Source organism: Panthera uncia (assembly GCF_023721935.1).
Source record: "Panthera uncia isolate 11264 chromosome A1 unlocalized genomic scaffold, Puncia_PCG_1.0 HiC_scaffold_17, whole genome shotgun sequence".
Classification (NCBI taxonomy): domain Eukaryota; kingdom Metazoa; phylum Chordata; class Mammalia; order Carnivora; family Felidae; genus Panthera; species Panthera uncia.
The window spans coordinates 5,716,454-5,731,840 of NW_026057577.1; the positions used below are offsets into that span (position 1 = coordinate 5,716,454).

The 15,387-nt window shown below is 45.9% G+C and overlaps 1 protein-coding gene across 7 annotated transcripts in view; it reads right to left on the reverse strand.

The window, feature by feature from the left end:
• The window catches only part of MGAT1 (alpha-1,3-mannosyl-glycoprotein 2-beta-N-acetylglucosaminyltransferase), a 20,519-nt gene extending 5,386 nt beyond the window's left edge, over nucleotides 1-15,133 (reverse strand). The window contains exons 1-2 of one of the 7 annotated variants that reach the window (XM_049648366.1): nucleotides 15,044-15,133; nucleotides 13,493-13,924 (exon numbers count right to left, since the gene is read on the reverse strand). The gene's annotated coding sequence lies outside the window, so the exon portion shown is untranslated. The other 6 variants (XM_049648367.1, XM_049648363.1, XM_049648364.1 and 3 more) reach the window with 6 other exon arrangements.
• Between the last annotated feature and the right edge of the window lie 254 nt (nucleotides 15,134-15,387).

Below are 15,387 nucleotides of genomic sequence, written 5' to 3' on the forward strand. Positions count from 1 at the left end.
GGGCATCTTTTGGGATGAGCACTGGGTGTTGTATTGAAACCAATTTGACAATAAATTTCATATATTTAAAAATAAATAAATAAATAAAACTATGTGATAATAGTAGGTAAATAGATTATCCAAAGGAATACAATTTAAATTACAGAAATAGATCCCAAAACATGTAGAAACCTAATATACGATACAGGTGATATTTAAAATTACTAGGGCAAAAAATGTCTTATTAAGAGTGTTATAACAACTATATAGCTATTTGGAAAAATAAAATTACATCTGTGCAAAAGAATAACTTCCAAGTGGATTAGAGATCTAAATATAAAAAATATAACTATACAAGTGCTAGAAGAAAATATGGGTCAATTCCTCTATAACCTGGGTAGGGAGAAAGGCTTTCTAAGTATGATTCAAAATCTAGATGCAGTAATAAATAAAACATTTTTGCATGATAAAAACACCATTAGCCAAGTCAAAAGACAAACTGGGGAAGAATATCTGCAATATACACACAAATATACAAATAAAAAGCCAATACCCTAAGAGACAAAGAACTTTTACACTGAGGAGGTAAAAAGCCAAAACTCTGTCTTTAGACAAGGGCAACTCACAAAAAGATACTGAAATGGTCCTTACACATATGAAAAGATATTCAAGTTCACTTATAACAGAAAAATGCAAATTAAACTATATTAAGAATTTCTCACCTATCAGACACAAAAATTCAAACCCTTGTCCTTGTATTAAGAGTGTCAATTGAAAGACACAAGTTCTTAATTTTAATGATAATCAGTTATCAGGGGTTTTTATCTTTTATGGATCATGCCATTGGCATTGTATCTAAGAAATCTTTGCCCAAATCACAAATATCTTTCCTTGTTTTCTTTTTTAGGTTTTATAGTTTTAGGTTTTACATTTAGGTTCATTTTGAGTTAATTTTTGTATATAGTATGAGGTATGGAACTAATGTCCTTTCAGAGCATTCTGGCAGTTTGTTAAAATGCTAAACAGAAGACAACCATACCACCAAGTCCACTCTTATATATATAGTCAAGAGAAATAAAAACACATGTCCATACAAAAATTATCTGGAATGTTTTTGCAGCTTTATTCATAATCGCCAAAAACTGGGAGAAACCCAAAGGCAATCAACAGAGGAATATGGATAAACAAATTGTGGTTTACCTGCAAAATGGAATAATATATAGTAATAAAAAGGAATAAACTACTGATACACACAACACATGGATTAATCTCAAAATAACTGTGATATGTGAATGGCCAAAAAAAGAGCACATACACTGATTCCACTTAAATAAATCTCCAGAAAATATAAAATAATCTATAGTAGCAGAAAGCCAATCGATGGTTGCCTAGGCATGGAGACAATGAGGACAGTGAGGGGAGGTATCACAAAGGAACAAGAGGAAACTTTGCGGGTATGGATGCAATTTATTCTATGTCAATTATACCTCAATAAAACTTTTTCTTTAAAAAAAAAAAAGGCAATATTGGGTTAAATGACAAAATTGGAATATAGACAAAGTATCAGTGTTGATCAACTGAGAGCCATACTGTGGTCATGGAAAATAATATCCCAATTCTTAGGTAAATTAGATTGAAGTAATTAGGAGAGCCAAGAAAGCAACTTCTCAAATGGTTCAGAACACAAATATCATGTATACAGAGAGAGAGAGAGAGAGAGAGAGAGAGAGAGATCTCAAATGCATCAAAATGCTAATAGGTGAATCTGAGTAAAGGGATTAAAAGTGCCCTTATACCATTTTAATTATTGCACCTTTTTTGTAAGTTTGAATTTATTTCCAAATAAAGTTTCTTAAAATCGATATGGGGACATGGCCCAAAGTTCTGACTAGCTTTGTCCAATATAGCCCAAGTTAGGCACATCAGTAGGGGCAACTAAAACAATCCCTTTGTCCTGAACTCCCTAATCATTCAATGACATGTATCACACACCTGCTGTCTGCCAGGCTTTGGGAAGGGACTGGGACACACATCTTACAAGAAAAAGGCATGGTCCTACCAACCCTCTCACTCTATCAGAACCCACTATTTGGAAGAATCTACCATACCCTCCAATTCCCAGGTAGCTGCCATAACAATCCACACAACTCTGTCCCTGGCCTTCCCACTTCTGGTCTATACCCTTCACATCCTAAAGCTTCAGGTATGTGCCCTCTTGTGCCCTGCTGCTCTGCCAGCTACCCCTTGCCTCACAGCCACCAAAAAATCTGGGCTTCTCTGCTAGTTACCCTTTGCCTCACAGCCACCAAAATCTCAGATTCCAGATCTCATCTCTGTACTTCTGGGTTCTTGAGCAGGCAGATCCAGTGTTAAAGGACCAAAGTATTGATCCTGAAGGGTCTCTAAAGGAACCTAGATTCTGTCTCCCTTCTGGGGGGACTACCCCAGTCCCTGCCAGCACCACCACCACATGTTGTCCTCTGAGAAACCATCTACCCCACAACTCCATAGCACCAGTCTCCTCAGAAAACTCAGGTCCATTTCCGTTTTACTGTATCATTAAATTCCCATGTTGTCAGTGCTCATATACAAATCAAGGTTTCCTAGAAAAAGAGAGAGACAACAGATTTCCAGTTTCTTCCTTGCTGCCACAATGTGGTCCATGTTGGAACTTTCCCTCCAATCTTACGGCCAGGATTCCCTATCCCCCAAATAGGGAGGTATTTCTCCTGCCTCCTAACTGACTAGGCAGGAAAAGTCTTTAGATAAAGGGATGGAGGAAGGAAAAGAGACTGAATTCTATCATCTGAAATGTTACCTCAAGGCTGGAGGAGCAGAACCATCTCTGACTTATCCATGAGCCACCTCAGACCAGCAAGCTCTCAGACTGGTGTAAAACCCCAAGGGACACCATCCTCACAACCCTGCAGATGACAAGTAAAAGCCTTCACTCATCTCCAGACATTGGGAATTAGGTGGCCCACATCCACTTCCAGAGGCCTCTGCTCACCTAACCTTCTAAGCCATGCAGATCAAAGCAATTTTCTCAGTCCCTCAGAGGACTGGATTCTTAGCAAATCTGTAAACATTAAGAGTGGCTGGATAGCCCACAGGAAACCGCTGTTCCAGTCCAGTCCAGGCCTCTACTTTAGCCCTCAGGCCTTAGTTTGCCAGACTATGACCATTTTTTCTAAATTGTAAAACAGAACTTGTTCCTCTTTCCATAAGAGAACACAATACCCCTATTCCCAGGCTCCACTGCTTCTCTACACAAACTTACCCAGAGTCCCAGAGCAGTTTCCTACTGCTTCTCCACATATCTCCAGGACAGGATCCTCTGCTCTATATGGAAGTTAATGAATGGTGTGTGCATACACAAGCACATGCACTCCCCAGGAGCTGGCTGTGACTGAGGAGTGATAAAGCACCAAGGGCCAGCCCAGCCTGTAGCCAGCAAGCCCACACACTCATCCAGAAAGTGCCGCTCTCAGTCCTACCATCAGGAGTAACAAGGGCAAGCCAAACAGCTCAGGGCAATGTGTGGTACCACCCCATGTTTTTTCACATCTCTAAAACTCAATCTTCTCACCTCTAATATGGAAATAATAATAATAATAAGATAGGAATCAATCACTGGGTTGCCGTAAGGATTGGGTGAGATAATCTGCGTCAAGTATTTAGAACAGTGCCCAGTTGTGATATAAATGCTAACCACTTATTCCTCTGTTCCCTCTCTAGCTGGCTGGCTCTCTTTGCTCCACTCTACTACATCCTTCTGGGCTACAAACACATAAGCCTGCCTCAGGGCCTTTGCACGTACCTGTATGACTGGTCTGATCTTCCCTCTCTCCTTCACTTGGTGTACTCTGACTCATGTCTCTGCCAGGGAAGGTATCAGACAATATGAAGTCTATCTCCCCTTCACAAACACTGACATCAGTGCAATCTCTTGCTCAAGATCTATAAAGTTCCCTCAGCTACAAGCTATTCAGGATGGGACCAGCTCCCCTACTGCAGCCAAGCAGCTGTGCTAGGATCTTGGACCATCAAGAGATTTGCCGATGACCTAAAAAGTGACTATTGTGTGGATGTCACTCACCCACAATTCCTTAACTGCCATTCCCAAGCCCAAAAAGCACCAAAAAATTGAGTTTTCTACACTCATTTGGCAGTAAAACCTTTGGTGAAATCTGATGTGATCTAATGTAAGACTATTTATAGCATTTATTTATCTCATTTAGTGAGACTATTTATACATTTTGCCACAGAAACCAAAATGTTGGATTATGGTGTGCTGTTCCACATTTTATACTACATCATAAACGTACTAGATCATCTTTTTAAAATCCAAAAAAATCCTGAATTCTGAAACATATCCAGCCCATTTTAGAATTATGAAAATGTAAGAGACAGCTACTCATTCACTGCCATAGTTCCATTTCAAGCCCACAAACCTTTAAATTGAACCCTCTTTCCTTATGAAATACTGTTTTAAGCCTGAACTCTTGATATAGTTTCTCAGCTAGTTTACCCATCGCTAATCTCACTTCCCTCTAAGCAACCTTCCCAAAAGCAACAGAGCATCCTTCTTAAAGTGCACACCTCGTCACAACACTAACCTGCCTTAAAAACCATCAGAAGCTACCACTGCCCACAGAAAACTCAAATTCATTATGACATGCAAGGCCTTCACAGAAAATTATCTCAAACATCCTTTTTTCAACCTCACCTCCAATCCCTAACCCTATGAACCCCACACTCTGGCTTCAGCAAGCTACTTACTTCCCCCAAAGAGTACACTTGTATGCGCTGCAGTCTTTGCTCCAGCTGTTCTTCATCTTGAGACATTACCTATGGCCCCAGTGCAAGCACTCAACACATCCATAACATCCCAGGCAGAGCCAGCCAGGCCTTCCCACGACTACACTCACACCACACTCTCTCCACACCTCCTGTTTCTCCCCTCCACACTGTAACAAAATCTGTGGTTGTGCTTACATGCCTCTCACCTTACTCCTTAGGAAAAAGTCTCTGTGACCTCTAAGCCTATTACAACTCTTGGCACATGTATGAGGTTCAAGTGGCTAGATGGGGGACTGCTTGCATTATTAGCTAGATCAGGGAGAAAGAAGACCAAACCAGCAGCACAAGACTGAAGGATTCCATTTTCCAAAGATGATCACCACATAACCCATCCCACATGCTTTTCTTACAAAGATGTAATGCCATTCCTCCCACTAGAGGTGGGGGAGATGGGGTCTATGTTCCCTCTCTTTGATCTGTGACTATGGAGAAAGTAACCATACAGGATTTGCAAAACTAGTCCATGAAAGGCAATAGTTTCCACCTGTTGCTCCTGAGATGCCTGTTTGAATGCAGCCATAATGATTAGAGGAAGCCCAAGCCACATGGACAGGACACCTATAGGTATTCCAGCTCACAACCCAAACTAAGGTTCTAGTAGACAGCAAGCATCTGAAAGGTTTGATCCCAGCCCTGGCCACATCTGACTTCAACTGCATAAAAGACTATGACCAAGAACCACATAGCTAAGATAGTAATAAAATGATTCTGTTGTTTTAAGCTTTAATATTTTGATGTGATTTGAGATACAGCAAAAAGTATCTGAAATAATGAGTAAAAGAGAATCTAAGTAGCTTTGATAAGCACAGCCCAGTGTTCTTCCTGTCCTCTGTGCTCACGCCCCAAGTCCAAGTTGAGGCCTGCCTCAACTCATATTCCTTTCCTTATTAGAAGCTATTGTTGAATAAAAACATTTAATGGCTTAAATCAATAGCAATCATTTATTCTCTCTCATAGTTCCAACAGGTCAGGAATTTGGACAGTGAAGCACAGAGGAGATGACCTGTCTCTACTCCATGATGTCTAGGACCTCAGCTGGAAGACTCAAAAAGCTGGGGCCTGGCTTAAAGGCTTATTCTGTCACATGTCTGCAGGTTGATGTTAGCATGGTTAACTGAAGTGCTGGCTGCAACACCTCCACGTGGCCTCTTCACGTGGCCTGGGTTTCCTCTGAACTTGATGGCTGGGTTCCAAAGATGAGTGTTCCAAGAAAGAGAGTAAACCAGGTGAGACTATATCCTTTTCATGATCTAGTCTTGGATCACTTCTGCCTACTCATAGGTCAGAAGAATCATGACTGCCTCCCCATACTCAAAGGGAAAAAACCACAGATCCCACCACTGGTGGGTGAGAACAAAGTCCAACTGTAACAACAAGTGGAATGGGATATTGATGGGGTGACTATTTTGGGACAAAACAATCTGCCACACCTTCCTTTTCTAAAATAGAACAATAGTCTTTTTAACCCTGACCCAAGTTCCTGAGGTTCTGTTATTAATGACATTTGCCTGCAAGGCACAGAAATCAAAATTAGTTTTGATTTGCTAGAATTTTTACACTCTTTTAGCCAAGTGACACATCTGATCCACACTACCAAGTACAAAGACATCTGCACTGTGGTGCAAGATGAGTGAGCATTTTGGGTGTATAAAACCCTCAGCAGGCTATAAGCAGATCCCACCAATCCCTATGGGTCTCAATTTCTTCCTCTGAAGGACTGCCTAGAAGCTGTGAGATCCCTAACACTCTGATTCCATGGTATTACCTCTGTAGCTAGTCCTCCATCTCTGGCAAAAATATCCCTTAAACAGCAGAACACCGGATAGTCAACTTCTCTTTGTGAGCAATAATGGAGAAGTCATACTTAGATTTAAAAAAGTATGCAAGTTGAAGGAATGTTGACAGGCTTTCCCTTCTATCTTTATCTTGCTTAGTATGTTAAAAAGCACTGCCTAAAAAACCCAAAGGATAGAATACACCACAGATAATGGAGACCAAACTGAATTTCATTATGAGCCCTCTGCTAGACTCTTGCATCATGTATAAGGCTCCATAATTTCACAAGAAATGAAAAGAAGTCAGAGAAGATACACTAAGTAATTCAAGAACTTACAGAATAAGACCTAGGAGGAAGGGATGCGGGTTATTCATCCTGAAAAAGAAAACACTAAAAGTATGATGTTGGTGTAGCAAAAAGCATGATGGCCTGGGAAACCAGGTAACCTTGGGCAGGTCACTTGACCCACTTGTTCCTTGGTTCCCATAATTTGAACAGGGATAGAGTTGATTTGGCTCTTCTCCACGTTCCCTGGTTTCTAATGATGAAAAGGACAGCAACAATCTCCTCAATGTCCCAAACAGGAAATTAGTTTAACTTGTCACATAGGCCATTGAGGTTAAACATAACTACAATACTAACTCTGAGAGAAGGACACAGAAGCAGGAATCCAGGAGAGCGCAATGGTCTCCAATAATGGGGTCACACAGGGGTGATTCACAATGAGAGGCAGACTCGGGATGTAAGCATCTAAGAGAAAAGGCTCCGTGGTCTGAAAACTATTACAAACGACAGAAAATAAAGCTGCATCTCTCATTTGGGGACGACCTAAAGCAAAGAGTAATTAAACAGGCCACAGGATCAAGGGTTAACCAAGGTGGAGCCTCACCCTGGGGCTCACTGTTCAGTACAAACACAGATCAGCTGGCCACACAGCCCCTCTGCTCCACAGTTTATAAGATTCGGGGGAGAGGGGGGGAAGGCCTGCACGTCTCAGGAGGCCCCAACTCCACACACGTGAGCTAACAGGAGGAAAAAGTTTTCTTTCCAGTTTACGTATTTTCACATTGTGTCAATTCTTCCTGGAGGCTGAGGAGAAAGAACCCTAGTGGAAGGGACGCTGGGTGGGGATTGGGGAAAGGCCACCTCCCATTGCCGCTCCCCAAACCCTCTGCAGCAATCCCACCCCCTCTGGCCGTGCACCCACGTACGCCCTAAGGCCGAGTTTCACAACCGCTTCCCTCCCGGTGGAGCCTGCCCGCCCTCCCTCCAACAGCTGGAGGCCCGGATTCCGAGAGCGGAACGCGGAGTTCGACTTCCCGGCTAGAGAGGGGTGCGCGACCGAAACCCGGGGCGGGCCGGGCCAAGTCCTCTCTGAGGCTCCCGGGCACCAGGGCTGTCGGGGAACACGAAGTGCTCGGAGAGGAGCAGCTTCTCAAGCCGGGACCTGAACTCCTGGAGCGCCCTCTCCACTCCCGCGGGGCCTCCTTCAGTTGGACCTCCATGCCCTCCCTGGGACAAGCCTCAGAGCGGACAGACGCCGACGTTTCAGGCCCCTACTCACCAGGTCCTCCCAACTTCCCGGCCCTGAACCTGGACCGCCCCGGGGCGCGGGGAACAATCCCGGTGCCCCGGCGCGTTCCAGGCGCTCGCGCGGGTGCCGGCGCCGGCGCCTTCCTCCCGGCCGGCCCTTCCTACACGAACCGGACCCGCCCGCCGGGCGAGCAACGTGGCCCTTCCCCGGTAAGGGCGGGACGGGGAGGGCCGAGGGGCGGGACCGGCCGCCCTCACTCGCCAGCGGCCCCTTTTTCCCGGGCCCGCCTCCTCCCTCCGCCCGACTCTTAGCAATCACCCTGGATTTCCTCAGAACTTGATGGCTGAGCATCCCAAGTTTTCCGAGGTTCTGAACTTCAGGAGGCCCTGTGTTGGCATCTGTTACCACAGGGACCTTCCCTTCTCCCAATCGCAATCCCACGGGTCCCCACCCACACCTTCGGACCCCTCCAGTGGAGACGTCTGGAGTCTTCCCCTTCGCAGCCCCAGAGCTTGGAGCCTCATGGAATTGAAGGGGAAAGCCCTGGCTAAGGTAAGGCCAGGCAGCCGGAGGGTGCGTTCACCAAATCCAAGGCCAAGCGTCTGGGGCCAGCTCTCAGCAACCTGCTCAACGCTGGCTTCCGGGAAGGAGGAGTTGGGGGCAATAGGTCACAGGGTGGAGGGCTATGAGAACAAAAACCAGGGTGCCAAAAAGGAAGCCAGAGAGGAAACACCTGCTGCCAAAAGCAGAAGAGGGCCAGCTGTTGTTTCTTTTCTTTTTTTCTTTTTTAAATACTTCCATTTTGTTGTTTTTTTCCTTTCGAGGTGGGGAATGAGAGCTGTTAGTTCTAAGTACAAGAGCAGAGACAGACTTGTTCCTGGGGTAAGAACCATCAGACCTAAGGAGTAAAGGACTTAATCACAGGATTTTGTGGTAGCCCTGTGAAAGGGGGTGAGGGAGCACCCTGGAAGAGCCTTGATGTCTGTATCTGACCCTGGGAAGTGAGGGTGGAGAACTTAGAACTACTGGCTACTCAAGCACATGACTTTTCTGAAAAGGACTGAGTCCAGGGCCAGCCCTACCATGTGACCAGGACACACTCTGCAGGCAACAGGCCCTCCCCCCAACCACTTCCCTCCTGTGTTCCAGAGCACATAGCAGGCAGAAACTTAGCAGTGTGTAGTTACTGACTGATTTTGCTAACTTGTTTCTACATGAAACTAGGAATTACCAGGGTTCTCCAGAAACAAAAAGGCAGGGCATGCCCAAAAGGCACCCCATGCCTGGGGCTGAGGAAATAAACCAACTGCACAGAGGCCTCCTCATGAAGGACCCTCCTAGAAGCTCTGAAGAGTGTACATTAATCATTCTATTCTTCAGATCAAGAGTGTGAATATCAAGGGTAAGTGACAACCAGCTGACAGTTGCAAGACCTAGTGAGGAGCATGGCCATGTTTTAAACCCAGGCATCCCTGCCTCCATAGCTGGCACTCATTCCTTCCTATCATGCTCCCTTGCTCTGAGATGGCTGTGTGTCCAACAAGACAAGTGCACAGTGGGGCAGGAGGGAAGTCCTGGTAGAAGCAATTGGAGACTAGCCTGAAGGAGCAAAGTGAGAAAAGAGCTGACACCTCAGAGGCTGGACATGCGTGTATATGCACGTGCGCGCGCACGTGTGTGTGTGTGTGTGTGTGTGTGTGTGTCTAAGGATTCCAGCTGAGCTGATTTCATGGACCATGGTAGGAAATGCAAGCCCACGCTCATGTGCCAGCCAGCAGCCATGGTCTCTGCACTTCTGCCCTCTCTTTGTTTTCCTCATGAAGGGAGTTGGGGAATATGGAAGGCCTACACACTCACACTCCATGTCAAAGTAAGAAGGAAAAGGATAATTCCTAAAACTGTAGAAAGTTGGGAAACACTGGTTTGCAGATCCAAGATATCAGGAGCTAAAATCACCCTCCAGGACAAAGGACACAGTGGGATGCTGAAAGGTAGAGCAGACCAACCAGCCCACGAGATGTCACATTCCCACCTCTAACAATAATCCTTCTCTATCTAAGGCAGCTCAATGGGGAAAAGAATGGGGGACTGTTTGTGCACTATAACTCACACCCAGTGACTACTGTCCTTTGTTGAAATTCCAAGGCTCACAGGAAGATCTTAGGGTAGAAATTCCCCAACTGCAAAAGAACTGTCCCAAGCAGAAAGAGCCTGGTTAGTAAATTGGGATGGGCTGAATTCTTGGATGAAAACAAGAGAAAACATTTGGTATGAGAGGCAAGAAGCCAGGGTGGTAAGTGCCAAGTTGATCTGGGAAAAAAGGCCCAGGCTTTTGATGGACATTTCATGAGGAGGTACTATGGAGGAGATAAAGGGCAGAAATAAGGAGATAGGTGCCTGGATTCTGGGAATGAAACTGGGATTCGAATATCTGAAAATGGAAGAAATCCAAAGATCTGGTCACAAGATAAGAGAAAATTAGAAGGGAAAATACTGTATCCTGCCCACCCCTACTACCTCCAAAAGAGGACTGGAGAGATAAAGAGAAGGAAGTGAAAATTATTCCAACTTCCCTCCCAGAAACCATGCCTAAGATATCCTGAAACTTTTTACAATTTGGAAAGAATTCATGCTCTGAACTTAAGACAGATCTTTGCTGGAAACCATCAGAAGAAGTAAAATCAAAGTTTTATATCAGTGTTGTGTCTGTTTTTCCCTCTCCCCTTCTCACAACATTCCCACTCCCCATGGAGACCTAGAAACACAGCTCATCAAGATCAATGACCAGTCAGCAATGTCTGTGAAATGGAACTTTTGGTTAGCTCTATGCAATTCCTTTTGGAAGACAGAATGGTATAAATAAATTCAGTTAAAACACACACACAACTTTTAGTTAAGTCTATCATTAAGTCTTAAGGTCCTGGCTAAGTGGCCTGAGCATCCTGGTAACCCTATGAGAAGGCCAATGGCTGTCTCATGACAGGATCAGGCAGAGCACAGGACTAGTGCTTTCAGTGGAAATGACGGGAGAGGAATTCTGGCTCAGTCTAGGGAGGAAATATGTCTTACCAGAGAGGCTGTCTGAAAGGGCACTGAATTCCCCTCCCTGAAAGTTTACAGCAGAATCCAGATGGCCCTTGACAGGTCAGATGCTGTAAAAGCAGCACAGAACTGGGCAGGGGATTACAGGGTCTGCCTCTCCACACTTAGGCAAACCCTTTGTGCTCAGGACTTCTGCAGCTTCCCCTTACATACAACTGGGGAAATAATCCCTGCTCTCTCTTCCTCACAACAATGTGGTGATGGAAAACTGACACAATAGCCTGGACATTTCACATAACATCACTACAAACACAGCACAACTCTGTGGTACTTTAAGTGTTTCGAAGCACTCACAGGCCTTCCAGGTAAGAAGAGGGCTGCAGACGCATCCTGGGACCACATATCCCTTGCAAAGACTGGCATCAGGAATTTGCTGGGCCAAGTTGAAGGAGGTGACATGCCACCCTGAAATCCAGACCTTCTAAAGTAGAAGCTCGGCCTGAAAGGGGCTGCCCCAGAGAAGGAACAGCTCACTACTGGGGGAAGGCAGGCAAGAAAGAAAGGACAGGAAAAAAGAAACTAACTTATAAATACAGGATTTTCAGCTTGCAAATGAACCTAGTTATTGCCTCCAGCCCCCAATGAATGTGAGGTTCAGGTGGTTACACAGCCAGTAAGAGGCAAAGAGATGCTAGAAGCCAAGCTTCCTGCCCCACAACCAGGCCATTATACCCCACTATCTATCAAAATTCCCAACACATCTCCTTTCTGTTTGTTGTCGCTGTGAAAAGCAGGTATCTGGCATAGATAAACTGGAGTTCAAGGTAGGAAAGGGAAGGAGATAAGAAGGTAATTATGAACAGGTTTGCTTTAAGTGGAAACGGAGCCTGCAAAAATATAAAGGGCTAAGAGATAACAGTCTGAAAAAACTGTCATCTAAAAGAACAGGAGAGGGGCACCTGAGTGGCTCAATCAGTTAAGTGGCCACTCTTGTTCACCACTCAGGTCATGATCTCACAGTTCATGGGATTGAACCCTACATCAGGGTTCCATGCTGACATTGTAGAGTCTGCTTGGGATTCTCTTTCTCCCTCTCTCTCTGTCCCTCCCCTGCTGATGCTCTCTCTCACACACACAATAAATAAACTTTAAAGAAAATAATAAAGTGGGAAACAACACCTTCTTTAAAAAAAAAAGAGCAAGAGAGAATACCAGGATATGGCAAAGGAAGAAAAGGCCAGTACTTACTCCAAGAAATGGAGCTCAGTCTCCTAAATACACACTTGGCCCTTAGATTTATCTTTCCTCCACCCCTCTTTAAACTGCTACCTCAAAGAGGCACACTTATCATAAGTGTGGAGAACCCTGAGGGCTAGAATCCCTCAATCACCTTTGCCACTTGATGATTCAGGTATTGTTTAAGAGACATTCAGGGTAGGCTTTTAATTGAGGACATCCAAGGCTTTTACCAGTACACTAATTCAATAAAAGAGCAGAATTCCTAATTCAGAGGTTTTTTTGTATATAACAATTATGCAAGCATTATCAAGCAATGTCAATGGTACTATTTCATAAGTACATGGCCCTGGATACTTTCCAAAATCTATCATTTCGTTTGCTCCCTGTAACAACCTGTGAGGGACCTGTAAAGTTACTTATCTCCATCTTGCAGGTGAACAGAACACTGGCAGAGCTTAAACCAACATATCTAGGGTTGCACACTAAGAAAGCAAGAGCTAGAACAAAAATCCAACTGATCTCAAACCTGTGTTCTGTCCCTGTTATCTGCATGAGATTTCATGGTCTAAACACCTTATAGGGGGAGAAGGGAGAAAGACAACTTAGGAAGTTATCTAGACCATTTTCTACCCTCCCCCTCAAAGGCAGTTCTATTCAATTAGTTCCCCAATACACAGCAGCCTCCTTCTGCCTGGGTAATCCGTTCTAGTCTTATTTAGCCCTAAATGTGTTGACTCAGTGTTCAAAAGACTCTTATAGATAATCTAACCAAGCCTCTCTTCAGAAGCTGAAATTATTTTCATGTTCTCCTGGGCCTGACTTCACAATTGCCATTGCCTACAACCCCTTACAAGATACTCCTTCTGCCTGGGTAAAGAGAGGCTGGGAACAGCCTCTCTAAGAGAGTGAAAGAGAGGTGAAGCTTCCTCTGTACCCATCAGAGTAAGGGTTCTCATCAGGCACTTCATAAATGGCAGCATCCCCAGACTTGCCCTCACTCAACATTTTCTGCACAAAAGCAGTAAGACACCAAGTGGGAAGTGAGACAAGAACCTTACCTTTCTTCTCTTCTCTCAGCGGCTCCCCTGGAGATCATCAAACCCCCTTCCAGTACTCCATTTCAAAAACTTTGAATCCCAAATCAGATACACCAAACAAAGTGCAGCTTCTCTCCTGTTATCCAGGTCCAAAGTCCATGGCTGAGTGGACTCTGAGGGGGAGGAGTCTGGGGGGGAAGGGGTATGTCCAGGCCCCTCCCCCCCCAATGCAGGGTTCAGTGTCCCTCCCAGGGGTCTGTTACATTCCTTCATTCAGCTGGCTTATTAAGCTCAGAGTCTGGTGTTGGGCAGATCCCAGGTTCTATCCCATCTCTTGCTCAGGGAAGGGAAGTCATCCACTGTGAGGACTGGCCTTTCTGTCTTCTGCTGGGGTTCATGAGAAGAAACAGGCCATAGAACCAGCATGGCCAGAAGGCTGATTTCAGTGTTAACCTGTGGAATATTTAAACATTGTGACACTCTCTAATCTATTATATGCCCAAATGGATTCCTAAGACTTCTTAACTATTCTTTTACTCTGCTCTATCATCAAAATACCAAAAGCACTAACAATGCATGTAGATGGTCTTCTAAGAAATATAGAAAAGAACATCCTCCTCCCAGCTCCTTCTTGTCTTGTTATTACCATACACTAATCTCCTACATCTCCCAAGCTTCTTAGAGTGTTCAGTGTTTTCATCGTCCAGCTCTCCCTGAATGAACTAAATCCATTCCAGACCTAGATGCTGGCACCTTCCCCATGCATTCTTTGCTCTTTTCCCTTCACCCTCGCCTCCCCCTCTGCATCCAAAACTGTGCCAGGGATGGAATTCCCAATCTCAGTCAAACTCCTTCCCGAGGCCACTGAGAGCACTCTCCTGGAACAGAGGCCTGAGTCCTGCCAGCAATAGCTGCACAGTGTTCTAATTTTGCAGTCCGGAAGCCCACCCGCGTCGCCCCCTCTCTTCTAAGTTTATTCTAAACACACACACGCGCGCTCACACACACACACACACACACACACACACACACACACCGGTCGCCCCCTCCCTTCTAAATTTATTACTAAACACACACACACACACACACACACACACACACACACACACACCCTTCCTTCCTGTAGGGGCGTGGCGTTCACATGAACCCCCCCGCCCCCAAAATTTAACTCCTCCCACCCTCCTCCATGGAACCCAGTGCTCCGCATTCAATGAGGAAGGGAGTGACACAGCGACCCTCTCTAGACTCTGACACCCACCTCTCTGCCGCCCGAACGACCCTCGCCCAATCTGCGCTAAGTTGTTACCTGGATCCCTCCCGCCCGGTCTTAGCAGGAAGCCTCGGCCCTCCCGAGAGCAGAGTCCAGGCCCCAGGTTAGGTCCCGAAAGCTGGCCCAGGCCCCACCCCCTCGACCCCCGGCGGCCAGGCCCTCCCCTCGCGCTCCTTTCCCCCCCTCCCACCATCCGCCGCAGCCACTTCCGCCCGTCCTCCGGAAGTGAGCGAGAGGCAACTGCCACCTCCCCACATCCCGCCTTGTTCTTCCACCACACCCCCCTTGCTCCCGCCTATCACCACCGCCACCACGGGAGCGCGGGATGTTGGTCTGCAGGGTTTGAAGCTGTTCTGCAGTCACTGTGAATAGGACCGGAGGCGAGGTGTGAGCAGGACCGAGTCTGGAAGAGAACAGAGATGAGGGCCAAAGTAGCTGCCCTGCAAGAAGGGGCGGGGCAGAGAGTCCGGCGAAGGGATGGGGCGCGCGTCACTTCGAGCCTCGTGGTAAGAAGAGCGCATGCGTCACGACGCCTCGGCCTGTCGCGAGAGTAGAAGCTGGTGGGCCTGGCGGGGTAGGACTTGGGCAGGAAGGGGGTGGGGCAGCTTGGCCCTGGTGCCCTCCTGAGGTCGCCTAGCAACAGCCT